At 35.7% G+C, this 5704-nt stretch overlaps 1 protein-coding gene across 8 annotated transcripts in view; it reads left to right on the top strand.

Annotated features, from left to right (window-relative positions):
- The window catches only part of Erbin (erbb2 interacting protein), a 91938-nt gene that overhangs the window by 2869 nt on the left and 83365 nt on the right, over positions 1-5704 (top strand). The window lies entirely within an intron of this gene.

The following is a 5704-nucleotide window of genomic DNA, read 5'->3' as shown; positions in this document are numbered from 1 at the left end:
CATCACTAACTTTATACTACTTCTGATTTTCAGATTTACACTTAAGCTTTCTCCTTTTTTGTTTCCTAATTTTAGAGAAGAAATGTAGCTGTTATTTAAATTTTCCCTCATATTCCTTTAGCTTCCTATTAGCTAGCTGTATTTACTTCCCTTATTTTTTCATGCTTACTAATTATTTCTGTTGTATTTTTCCCTTTCTCTTTTTCAAGCTTGTTTATCACCCCAAAAACACTGTTCAAAACATGCAGTTTTTGTTTGAACAATCCCATTTAGCTCTTAATGTCTCTTTTAATTCCAACTTTGTATAGGTGCCAGTATTTTGACTTGATATTCAGTAGTAAACTGTTCTATTTATGCTTTGTTCCTCAATTTTCCTTTTCCTCTTCCTGAATTAACTGCTTGTATAGGTTTTTATACAGCATATTCTTATGCTTGACTCCCTACACATTTATCTACTTTCTCATTGTTTTATATTTGTTGTCTCTAAACTCATTCTCTATCTTCCTTTTTATTTTATTCTTTTCTTATGTGTCTTTGTGCTCAAGTTAGATCTCCTTTCTGCTATGTCCCTACAGTTTTGAAATATTCTCTCTCCCTTCATGAAATAAGCACCTTGGAATTTTGTCATACTTTATTTCTGTTACTTCCAATTTTGTTCCAGATACCATTGGATGAAGGCCTTGCTTAACAGGCTTTCCAAGTGATAGTAAATGAGACAATAGTTTAAAAAAAGCCAAATAACACACACACACACACACACACACACACACACACACACACTAAAGGTCTGCTTATCTGAAGGTTATTTAGCTCTAGGAAATAAAGATACCTGTGTAATCAAAATAGGTACAATCGAGTCTGGGATTATCATTCATAGAGCTATCCCTATTTAGAACCCATTGATTTTTTTATTTACTTATTTATTTTTACAAAGTAAGCTATTTTTTAGTGTATCAGAAGGGGTGAGAAAGGCAGCGTCTTAATATACCTACAAGAATTATAGTGGGCAGGAAAGTCTGTGACACTTTTTATCTCCAGTTAACCACCAGAAAAATGGAAGTGGGACCGTGGCTTAAAGTAGTAGTGCACTAATCTTGAGCAGAAAAGCTCAGGGACAGCGCCTAGGCCCTGAGTTCAAGTCCCATGACAGAGAGAGAGAGAGAGAATGAATCATGAATTACAGTGAGTAGAAAAATGGAAAGGAGACTACTCAGGAAATAAAAAAGACTACTCAGGAAAGATGCTTCTGAATTTATGATGGGTTATATCTGATACACCCATCATAACTGGAACCAAGTCAGTAATTCTTAGACTGAGAGTGACTCAAGTGATAAGAGTATTCACCTAGGAAGGGTGAAGCCTTGAGTTCAATTCAGGTACAGGTTAATAGAGTGGGGAGGGGTAAGAATGAATTAATAGTTCCAACTTACCAAACATCATGGCATCATAGCTTCAATGCGTTAAATGTGTTCATCTACTTGCTAATCTTAAACAATTGGCCAAAATAATCCAACACAAAGCTTACTTTATAGTATTTTAGTATATTTCTATTATATTAATAAGTTTATTTATAATATTGAATAACATCTATTGAATTACCTATATCCAAAATAGTGTAGTGTAGAATGTGGAGTACTAGTTGTTTCCCCTTGTGATCCCTTGTTTTGGCTTGTACCTTGTACCTTGAGTTGCTAGCTGGGGCAAAAATAAAAATTTGAAGTGTAGTGTCTACTGAGTGTTTATTGCTTTTGCACTGTTGTGAGGTGAAACCTTGGTAAACCAACTCCTGTTAAGTTGGGGACCACTTCATATAGTAGTCTGGGATGACTTATTTTGGGTTAGAGAGCCTTAACATATTCTAAATATTTTCCTGTTTGAGGAGTTCTTCTATTAAGATATGGTATAATTATGAGAAATAGCAACCATATGGCTACTGTACTCAGAAATTTTGATTATTCCTGGATAAGTTCAGGTTTATATGCATGATTTGTTCATGTATTAGTCATGAAAACAAACAGAAAAACAATAAACTGGGCTGGAGATGTGACTCAGTGGTCGAGCACCTGCCTAACAAGCATGAAGCCCAGAATTCAAACTCAAGTGACTTTAAACAAACAGAACCAAAAACCAAGACAATAAACCACTGCATATTAACATTGTTTTAATAAAAACACAATTATTTCCCAAAACAAATAAAATTTGTGTCTTGGTATCAAAGGAGGATTATTCCAAGCTTCCTCCCTGCATACCAGATTTTGTGATGTTCCAGTCCTGTTTATCAAATGGTAAAGTGCTCAGTTAAGGAATGTCTATATTACTTGTAATACTTAATGCAGCACAAGTGGTAAGTGTTTAGGAAATAATGATAAGAAAGAAAAGTCAGTTACATGTTTAGTACAGATGATTTTAGCCCGAATCTCTTGTAACTCAGTGTTGATTGAATCCATGGATGATGGAGGGTTGACTAATTCTTAAGTAACCAACAAAAAGCTGGACTTGGAGAAGTGGCTCAAGTGGTAGAGCACCGGCTGAGGGCTCTGAGTTCAAACCCAAGGACTGGCAGATGATGATGATGATGATGATGATGATAAAATAAAAATACAAATCAACTACTATAGAAAAAGTTATTAAAAACTCTAACAAATTCTAAAAATAATGAAATAACTGAAAAATCAAGGCAATAAGCTAAAAGATTGTATGCTAAGTGATTCCCACAATGCAATGCACTCATCTCCACTCAGTCACTACAAAGGTGAAGGACAGCACACAGGCTCTGAGTTCTATCCCCCAAACCAGCATACACACAAAAAACTACTGTACTTGTCAAATTCTGGTATCAAAGAGTTTCCATAAGGTGTTGTGTAAAAGGGGTACAGTTACATAATAGGGCAATGTGTACATTTCCTGTGATATCTTACACCTTGTCAAAAAAATTTAATTAATAAAAAATATTCAAGCACGCCTTTTAAAATTTGTCCCTGAATTATTGAAATGTAGTATATAAGTTCAGTGTATTTGTCTTTGTCCATCTCAAAAAAAAAAGGGGTTTCCATAATATGTAAATATCCTCCTCCTCAGCTTCCTGTGCTAGGATAGTAGGCATGTGCTTTCATGTCCAGCTTTATTTTGAACAATAACTGATGACAGGCAACTGAAAGTAGAACTTGAAACTGTAAGGAGGGGGGCATCTACTATATTGCATTTTGCTGTTATGCCTTTCCAATCCTTACAGTATTTTTCTCCCCAATTAATTTCTGTTCTTGTCTGTACATTTTCTTCCTAGGTTTTTAGCATTGCTACAGATTATTTGGAGCTTTTGAAACTTTTTTTAACTGGTTTTTGAAAAATGCTGGACATACATAAAGATTGAAGCAGATTGTTCTAAACTAGTTGACAGCTGTCTCCTCAGTGCTCACAATCATTCTTAAATGCTTTCATGTTTATTTCCTATAACCATGGACATTCTACGTGACATCGTGGGCATCAACATCAGTGTTAACACAGATACATTATTAACTTCTAAACCTCCACAGTTGTTCCTTCATGTATTATATTTAGTTGGCAGATTGTTCCTTCAGTTGGAACAATTTCTGTCTTTATATATAAGCATTGGCCCTGTGCACACTACTTAATAATTTTCATTTGATTTTTTTGTGATTAGGTTTTGATTGGATTTCATAATTGGATTTTTATGATAGTATGTTTGACAGGGTTATAGGTTCACATCAATTTGGATTTTACTAATAGTATGAAAGTGTATCTTTGTAAACATTTTGGTCCAAAGCAGATACTAGCTTTCTGTTTTTTATTTAATGGGATATTTAGAGTACTTATAATGAAAGAGTTTATGTAGTTCACAGTTTGGGAGGGGAGGTTGAAAGTTTTTTTGTTTTTTGTTTTGCCAGTCCTGGGGCTTGAACTCAGGGCCTGAGCACTGTCCCTGGCTTCTTTTTGCTCAAGGCTAACACTCTACCTCTTGAGCCACAGCATCCCTTCTGGCTTTTTCTATATACGTGGTGCTGAGGAATTGAACCCAGGGCTTCATGTATATGAGGCAAGCACTCTACCACTAGGCCACATTCCCACACTAGGCCCATGCCCTACCACTGAGCTGTATGACTCCTCCTAAGCTTTTAGTTTGTTTCAGATTGTCTCCCACTTATTGCCCAGGGCCAGCCTTGGACTGCCATCCTTCTCCCCAACCTCCTTAGTAATGGGACTACATATGTAATTCACCACACTCAACTCTGGCGTTTCTTGTTAATGTGCACATTTCATGTTCTTTCTAATTGTATTTAGTTAATTTTGAAAACATTTTGGAGGCTGAGAGCTGCTGTTTGGGGGCTGTTTAATCAATTTTATTCTTTCCTGGATAAGTAAAAGCAGGAAGCAATTGATTTTTTTCATTTTAATTACACTCTGCTGAAGACTCTAAAAATTCCTTGTAGATTTGTGGTTAATAGGCTATGTTTTCTATGTGTATAATTACAAATTTACTAGCAAAAGCGTATTTTATTTTTAATTAACCATGTATATTATGTTATACTAGTATTTTATAATTTAATATGCATACTAACATAGATTTAAAAATCATTGTAGTTTATAACCCATCCTTTTTTTCTTTTTCTTCTTTTTTTGCGATAGTCCTAATGCTTGAACTTAGGGCCTAGGCATTGTTCCTGAGCTTTTCTGCTCAAGGCTAGCACTCAACAACTTCAGCCATAGCTCCACTCCTGGCTTTTTTGGTGGTATAACCTATCTTTTTAACTACAAAAATCTTGCCTTAATTTCCTCCCATTGCTGGATATAATCCTCCAATGTTAGTGGTTACAGAATTTTTATTGCTGCTCCGAGGGCATTAATGAAACTGTGAAGAAGTAGGAAATCTAATAACTCTGAATAATCTTTGGTATAGAAGCAAAAATCTTTGGATCCTTCTTTCTGGAGTTTTTTTTTTTTTTTCTCCTTTTGTCCCTTAACTGTTTCCTGGGAGATACATTCAGTCATCTGAGAAGTATTGTGACTTGCTGTTTCTTTACTACTTTTTTTTTTTTTTTTTTTTTTTTTTGGTCAGGGGGCTTGTACTGAGGGCCTAGCTGCTGTCCCTGAGCTCTTTCACTCAAAACTAGCACTCTACCACTTTGAGCCACAGTGCCACTTCTGGTTTTCTGGTGATTAATTGGAGATAAGAGTCTCACAGACTTTCCTGCCTAGGGCTGGTTTTGAACTGTGCTCCTCAGATCAAAGCCTCCTGAGTAGCTAGAATTACTATTGTGAACCACCGGTTCCTGGCAGTCTTTACTGCTTTTTAATTTGCCTCTTAAAAATTTTTATGAACATTTTCCTTGAACTCATTTAGTATGATACACAGTAATGGTTATGTCATTAAATGGGAGTCATTTGTTCCTTTAGTAAGCATTCTACTTAGGTGTTTCTTTTCTGATCCCAGGGCTTAATATTAGGGTCCTGAGTTCTCATTTAGCTTGTTTGCTGCTGGTGTTCTACCACTTGAGCTACACATCCAGTCTCACTTTTTGCTAGTTAGTTGAAGTCACAGACTTTTTTTTCCCCCCCAAGTTGGCTTTTAACTGTGATCCTCTAGGCCTCAGCCTCTTAAGCACCTAGAATTACAAGCATGATTCCCAGTGCCTGGCTCTACTTAGGGAATTTACACATGATATTCAATAAGATGTTCAATAAGGAC

Source organism: Perognathus longimembris, chromosome 19 (assembly GCF_023159225.1).
Source record: "Perognathus longimembris pacificus isolate PPM17 chromosome 19, ASM2315922v1, whole genome shotgun sequence".
Classification (NCBI taxonomy): domain Eukaryota; kingdom Metazoa; phylum Chordata; class Mammalia; order Rodentia; family Heteromyidae; genus Perognathus; species Perognathus longimembris.
This window is presented reverse-complemented; position numbering and strand designations above follow the sequence as displayed.